The 8178-nt window shown below is 41.5% G+C and overlaps 1 protein-coding gene across 1 annotated transcript in view; it reads left to right on the top strand.

Annotated features, from left to right (window-relative positions):
• The first annotated feature begins 2795 nt into the window (after positions 1 to 2795).
• Positions 2796 to 8178, top strand: part of cab39 (calcium binding protein 39) — a 79355-nt gene continuing 73972 nt past the window's right edge. The window contains exon 1 of the mRNA XM_073040901.1: positions 2796 to 2979. The gene's annotated coding sequence lies outside the window, so the exon portion shown is untranslated. The remainder of the gene's footprint in view (positions 2980 to 8178) is intronic.

The raw sequence follows: 8178 nt of genomic DNA, 5'->3' as shown, positions 1-8178 counted from the left end.
AACCCAAGGACCTGATGATTTACAGCCCAGACCTTTGAAAGAGATTGTGGTGATCTGGCAACCACATTTCTAAAGTCTAGTTTCTGGAATAGTTTCAAGAGTCAGGAAAGTAGAAAATATGATTTGTTATTTTAGAAAGAAAGGAGAAAGAATATGGGAATTAGTGACCTGCTTGCTTGACATTACAAGAATTAACATGAGGGAAAGCTCTACAATAAAGCATCAAGACAGTTGGAAAATAATTGTATAACAAAATGGACTGAATATTGATTTATGCAAGAGGAATTATGTTTGATTAATTGACTGGTCAAGAGTTTTGAAAAGATCCTTCACAAGAGATTGGTAAACATGATTAAAGCATGAGGAATTAGGGGCATGAGGAATTAGGGACTATATTAGCATGGATTGTGAATCAATTAAAAAACAAAGGTAAGAAAATCTCACTCTTCTTAATTTTGCTGAATGTATTGAATGGGTTACTGCAAGAAGTAATGCATTGCTATTCACAATCTGCTTCAGCAATTTATCGGAGGGGAGTGCATGAATGTATAACTAAGTAACACAAAGCTAAGTGGGAAATGATCACTGCTAATAATGGAGTGGCAAGTGGAGTCGAGGAAGAGGTGAGGCAAGCAAGTGTGTAGCTGAATCGAGACGAGGGAAAGCAAGGCCCGTCCACCAAACCAAGAGCGAGGACAGACCCAAGGTTTGATTGATCTAAACACCAGACTGATTTGGAAACGTTGGGTAAGGCTGAAATGTGGTGGCAAGATCCAAGTCTAGAGTGTATCAAAGTGACAGGGCCTGGGTCCTAGCACGAGAAACGACCTGATGTTTGGATGATTTAAACACCAGTCCAGATTGAAAAGGCAGGGTGTTGGGACCAGAGGCAAGTGTTGGGCTGGTTCTGCTATCTGCTCCTTTTTGTTTATTCGGCTCTGCACTGAACTGGAGTTGTGGCCTGCACTGGCTGCAGTAATACCTAGTTTCGTGACTGTAGATTCACTTTCATTCTGAATACTATTTGCTTACTTTATTGTTTGCACAATTTGTTTTTTTTTTGTCTGTGTGCACATTGGGTGTATGACGGTCTTTTTTAAAATCGGTTCTTTCAGGTTTCTTTGTTTCGTGACTGCCTGTAAGAAGACAAATCTCAATGCTGTATAATGCATACACATAGTACTTGGATAATAAATGTACTTTGGAAGCAATTCAATGTGATGGAACTAAGGTTAGGTGAGTGGAGATGTTGCAGAGTTGAGGTGGCGGGGCCTGAGAGTGCAGAGGGACCCGAGGTTTGATCGATTTAAGCTCTGAGCCAAATTGGAAAAGTCGGGCATGGGCCAAACTGAGGCAGTGGGGCAATGCTGCAAGAGCGTATTGAAGAGGCAGGGCCCAGGTCCGAGAACAAGGAACAGCCTGGGTTTTGGATGATTTAAATGCTGGGCCAATTTGTAAAGGTCAGGGTGTCGGGGGCCAGAGGTGAGGGTTGCTGCTCTGTGAGGTTTACTCGAATCTGTGGTTGTGGCCTGCAACTATCACATTGTGGACTCACTTTTGAGAACTTTAGTTCTGGATACTATCTACTTATTTTTATTATTTGCACAATTTCTTTATTTTCTCAGCATATTGGCTGTTTGACAGTGTTCATTTGTTTTATTAATGGGTTCTATCGGGTGTCTTTGTTTTGTGGCAGCCTGTGAGGAGACGAGTCTCCAGTTGTATCAAGTATACATAATTTGATAATAAATGTACCTTGAACCTTGAATGAGAATAGTGATGTAGATACAATGAGGGTTCATGGGATTATAAATTAATCGAGTGAACAACAAAATGACTAGTGGAGTTCAAAGTAGGAAAATGTGAGGTCATCCACTTTGGAAAAGAACAACAAAAATGTGGAGTTTAAAAAAAAAATTGTGAGCGATTGGGAAATGTTCTTTTCTAGTAAGGGACCTTTTGTGTCCTTATATGCAAAAGTTGGGAAGGAAAATATTATAACGAATTTCATTGCTAGGGATTTGAGTACAAGGATTAAGATGTCTTACAACAATTATAGCAGGCCTCGGAACAACCACATCTGAGTGGCGTGTACAATTTTTGTCTTTTTATCTAAACTAAAGGGAGCTATTTGCCAGGTGAAAGTGCAGCAAAGATTTACTAGAGAGGTTTTCTGGGGTGGCAGATCTGTCACGTGAGGAAAGATTAAGTAGACTGGGTCTCTATTCACAGGATTTTATACTGGTAAGAGGTAACTGCAAAGGGCCCAATAGTATAAACGAAGGATATTACCCCCGACTAAAGATTCTGGAATCTCAAAATCAGGGGTCGGCCAATTAGGACAGAAAGAGAAATTGTTTCACACAAAGGTTGTTGAGCCTTTGGCATTCGTCATCCGAGGACTGTGCTGCCTCAGTCATTAGTTTAGCCAGTTGATTTGATGGTGCAGTAAGAGGTAGAAAATCACCACAACTAGGGTGAACAGGTTAGAAGAACACTCCATATTCTAATGTCCCATTGAAGTTGAGGTTGGTCATTGGGTTGGGAAAGACCCAGGTCTACCCCAGTCTCTAGAGGAAGGGCACATGATAAGTTTTAAACCATGGGGACAGAAAGGCTAATGAACCTACATTACTCCCACCTTTACAAAGTGCAGTTGTAAATTTAGATGAAAGTATAGGTTATTGCTATCGCTCACAACCCACTAAGTCCGGAGCCGAAGCTCCGCCTCCTAGTCGCTCTGCGGAAGTGGCGGCGAATGATGCAATTACGCAGCGCGAGGAAGGCAGACGCAGTACGTCGTGCACCGCCCCGTACGTGAGGAGAAGGAAGCTGCGGCGAGCCGAGCCGGGGTGGGGAGAGTAAGTGAGGGCGGAGAGCGCAGGCAGGAGAGGCAGCGCCGCACTAGCGCACTCACAGGCCGTACGTAACAGGGAGGCCGGAGTCGGCAGCGAGGCCTAGGAAGCCTACCTAGAAACGGTGAGATGCCAGCTGAGGGGGAAGGCCATAACCCCGGCTCCACTCGCACTCCTTCCTCCAATCGTTGCCCGTACAACGTTCCGGCCATGGGCCATTTCGCAACCCCGCCCTCTGTTCCACCACCGAACGCACCGCCCTGTTCCCAGCTGCCCAGCCTCCAGCTTACACCGAGCCAGCTGAGGGCATCTAGCATCTTGGGCCCAGCCTGCAGGATGTGAAGCTTTGCCCGATTTCACAGGCCGCCGCCTACCCAATCCCTTGACACTAGAGGCATCCTTTTCTCATACCCCCCGCACCTACGTCCAGCCTTGCCCTTCCTTCCCCCTCACCTCCCAGCCCTGACTTACCACACGCACGACCCCGGGCCTTCCTTTCCCTCCCTCCCCATATTCCCCACGGGCCTTTCTTCCCCATCTCCCACCCCCTCCCCCGGTCTTCACTTCTCCGCCCCCCCATATTCTCCCCTCGGGCCTTCTTTTACCTTCCCTCCTAACTCCCCCCCCCCCCCCGGTCTTGCCTTCCCTCCCCCACTCCCCCATTTTTCCTTCGGGCCTTCCCTCCTGCTACCTTCCTATCCGCCCCCCCCCCCCCCGCTTCCCCTGCGCTGCCCCTCTATTCAAAGATACTTAGCAATCCTACGTTTACTGTTTAAGTCCTACCCATGTACCCAAGTAAAATGCATTGCTTCACAGGTCCACTGTTCCTTGGGCCACTTTTTCAATTGATCTGGATCCTTCGTTATCCACCACACCACTAATTTTGGTGTTGCCTGTAAAATTGCTAACCATGCAGTTTGTTAATATTGATGACAAAGAAAGGGGGAAGCCACCATTGAATTGGTTTCCATTCTGAAAATCTGCCACAATTGACTCCTTCCACCAAGCTCACTTTGTTTCTAGTTGGCTACCTCAGCCCAAATCCCATGTGATCTTCCCCTTCTGGACTGGAGTGTCATGTGGAACCTTGTCAGGTCTTGTTAAGATCCATATAGACACATCTGTCGCCTTGCATATGCCAGTCCTTTTGGTCATCAAATACAACAGTCAAATTTGTGCAATGCAATTTCCTACACACAAAGCCATGCTGACTTGGTATTCAATTCTTGCCTCTCCAAATGTCAGTAGATCCTATTCAATGTGCTTTGTTTCCACCTGCTTCTATTCATTGTCTCAGTAGTGTTACTATATCTCCTGATTTGTCTGATATTTCCATCTGCTTAATGTTGCTTATGATTGTGTCGTTTTAAGTTGTCATCTGAAGTCAATGCTATAAGCAGTCAGTATAATGCTTTACAGTGCCAGCTGTAAGATTGGGGTTGAAGTCCCACTACTGTCTGTCAGGAGGTTGCATGTTCTTCATGTGGGTTTCCAATGGGTGCATCGGTTTCCACCCATGTTCCAGAGGTGTACAGGTTAGGGTCAGTAAGTTGTGGGCCTGCTAAAATCGTGCATGGAAACATGGTGACTCTTGCGGGTTGCCCCAGCACTTCCTTTGATGGTGTTGGGCTTTGACACAAATAATACATTTCACTGTTTTTCAAAGTACTTATGACAAATAAAGCTAATCTTTAATCTGAATTGTATAATCTACTAATAACAAGTCACTAATTATGTTAACATGCTGAGCGTGGGTGTAGTGTTTTCATTCACGATGTTTGAATCATGTATTTAATATTTGCCAGACTGCCATGCTGTTGATTAATGCTTTATAGTGTTGACAAGTGATTGGCACAAAAATAGTCAAATGCAGAAACATTGTCTAACTTTATAATTTGTGTGTGAGTACAAGGCCTTGAATTGACTTGTGGCCCATAAAAGAACATGTAGCTGTTTTCAATAGTACATAACATCATATTGTGTTGTATTGGAAAAAGAATAAAGGCAACCTATTTCAGGTCCTTGCTTGTTGGTGTATTGAGATTCTTGAAGGTGACCCATCTCCTAGTTTTTCAGGAAAGCTTTGTTCTTAAGCCCAGTCTAGATCTTTTGTCAGTTAACGATTCTAGTGAAATTGTATCAAGTTATACTCACTAACTAGAAACAGCTTATTAGTTTGACATTTTAATGTCAAACTTTTGATTTTCACAAGGCCTATTAGGTGGTGTTAAATGTAATTGAAGGCTAATTTATAGTTCAAAGTTAGATTTTTAATTTTGTACTTGTGATCTTGTTCGCTCAACAGAAAGTAAAGCTGATCTACAACTTTGTACTCAGTTTGTGCAATATTTTAGTGCAATTCTGATAAATTGTTATCTGATTGTTCAGAAATCTAGATGGTTTGGCATCTAGCTCACTCTTTAGTCTGTAGCATAGGCCCTGGCCAGGGAACGTTTTTGACCAGTTGGAAAAACTACTGAAGTTTACAAGCTGAAACCTATAGAGTTCTATTTCCTTCTACTTTTAAACTCATTGGGGTTCAGTTTCTTGCTCCCTTTGAACTCACTGGTAAAGCTGTTACCATTGTAACATTTTAAAAAAAACAGAAGTATGCTGAGGTATTTAAAGGAGTAATGTTCATCAGTCTGAAAAATCTGCTTGCCTGGCACTAAAGTTTCGACGATCACATCATCAATTTTACTGCAAATTTGCAATAGTTGCAAATTGAAAAACTTTGCACTTCAAATTTTATGCTTTACTGATTCTTTAGTGAGCTTCCTGACTGCAGTTGCTTCAGTTCACTTTAATTTATTTTTCTGATATATTTTTCATTTTTCAGTGCTTTATCCATTATTCTGGAGTTGAGGGATGGGATAGTGTAGCTTGTAGAATTTGGCATTGATGATGTTGCACCTCCTGGAAATTTCATTTGTCGTGGGCAGAAGAGAAGTTGTGGTGTACTCCTGTGTTCTGAACCCAGCCAGAATATAACTGAAGATGCCAGCCTTCTGTTTTGTGGTATTGTAGATGGGAATAAGATCATCTGAAGAGGAAAAGGCTATTACATTTTAACAGACCCATCAATTTGAGGTTTGCTTTCCTCAAAGAAAACATTGTAATATATTCTGAGTATTTGTGACGTAGGGTTTTTTTTCTGCTGTAATGGAATTTCTTTAACTTTTGTGAAAAGCAAAGTATATTATTGATGCCTCTTGGCTAAACAGTGTGGAGTGTAGTAGTGATATTATTAGACTGTATATATACTGGGTCATTTCATATTTATATTTTATTTTTTCCGCTTGGAGCTGCAGGATGTAAATCAAAGAAAAAGGTAACTGGTACAAGTTGGTTTTCAGTTCTGAAAGCTATAAAATGACAATGGTTGAATGTAATTTTCCAATCTTTAGAAGTTTTCAAAAGCAATACAGTTAGTGAAACATTCCTACTGGAAATTAACTGAGTTGAGGATAGGACATTTTGGTCAACATGGACAAATTGAGCCAGTAGCGCCTGTTTCTGGTCTCTGATTCTTTTTACTCAATATGATGTGATTTCCTTTCCTCAATATGGTTTAATTACAAGTGAAATCAGGATAAAACTTAAGAAATATAAAGATAACTTAAAGTTAAGCTTTCTGTTGCACCAAGTGAGATATAGCATTTATAGCTATACAGCTTAATGCCTTTAATGCATAGATAACAATGTCCTGGTTTGGAATGCAGCTTATGCACTTTGAGTTGTTGATAGAAAATTAGAATCTTTTAAATACTAAAATACAGAAATAGTTTGAGGACAACACGAGTGAATCTGCAGATGCTGGAAATAAATAAAAACACAAAATGCTGGCAGAACTCAGCAGGCCAGACAGCATCTATGGGAGGAGGTAGTGACAACGTTTCGGGCCCAAACCCTTCATCAGGAGGAAATGTTTAGTCAAAGTTTGGCTGTTTTTTTTAATCTTCACTATTGTGCTGAACCTCAATTTCCTATCTTGCTGAATAACCAGTTTGGCACATATATTTTAATTTACTTGTAACTTCATTGACAATTTCTTATATTTTTTGATGGTTGTGGACAAAACTAGTGTTTGTTGTATATCACCAAATTTCAAATATTGCCAACTTGAATTGCTGCAATCCTTGTGGAACTCCCTCCCACTATATAGTTGAGGAGAGAGTTCTAGGATTTCGATCCACAATCATGAATGACTTGTATATTTCCACATCAGAATGATATATGGCCAAAGAGGAAATCTGCAGGTCATGGTGTTCCGATGAACCTGTAGTCTTTGCCCTTGGTGATAGAAGCCAGGGTATGTAATTTCACGCTATGTGCTTTATCACTGTATTTTGAAGCTGGGATGAATGAATATTTCAGTGCCAATGATGCAGGTTATTTTATATGAAATGGAATTGAGCTTCTTAAGACTTGATGCTGCACTCACTTGATGTTCCATCATGTACCTGAATTGTGCTTTTGTGGTAATGGGCTGGCCTTTGAGTATTTGGAAGATTTTTTTTCATAGACTCTAGCCTCAAGTGCTCACGTAGTCATGGTATTTGTATCGGTAGATTAAGTTGACTTTCTGGTCAGTGGTGACCCTCAGTGTTGATGGTGCTGACTCAGCAATGGTAAATACTGTCATCATTCAACACCCGTCTCTGAATGCATGATGGACGGAAAGTCTTGATGAACTAGCAGTTGTAGGTGGGATGCTGTCCTTAGAAACACCATCACTGTCTCCACTGAGTTGGGTCAGTTAACTTCTAACAACTCCAACTATCTTTATGTATGTCATCATCCTTTAGTGTTTTTCTTTTGATACCTTTTGACTTCATGATGCCTTAACGACAAGGGCAGCCATGCCGAAATTCAGCCGGTTGGGCTAAGGCTGCAATAAAGGCAGGATTGTATTCTGGTTATAACGAGGATGGGCATTGGTGAGTAAATATTGACTTCATGTTTCATCACTTGTCAATTGAGAGTATGCTGGGTGGTAGTTAATTGGAATGGAACTCTCTTCATGCCGAGCAAGATCTACCTAGTCCAATTTTTCACAATATCAGATGCCAGGTTTGACAGTTGATTCTAGAGCATAGGTCTTAAATGCTGCAGCTTGATGTTATCTGGGTTCCAAGACTTTGTGGCTTCACGTATTCTTGATATTATATGGAATAGATAAACTTGGCTGGGGACTGGATTTTGTAGTTCAGAATTTTGACAAGATAGCCATGAAAGGAAGTTCACAAATATTCAAGTTAACTGTAGAACTTGGACAGTGAAAGCTGTGGGTGCTCCATGAAGTTGTCATTCTTGGTGATCT

This window comes from Hemitrygon akajei, chromosome 3, assembly GCF_048418815.1.
Source record: "Hemitrygon akajei chromosome 3, sHemAka1.3, whole genome shotgun sequence".
NCBI classification, from domain to species: Eukaryota; Metazoa; Chordata; class Chondrichthyes; order Myliobatiformes; family Dasyatidae; genus Hemitrygon; species Hemitrygon akajei.
The sequence above is the reverse complement of the archived record's forward strand: the minus strand, read 5'-3'. Positions and strand labels throughout refer to the sequence as shown.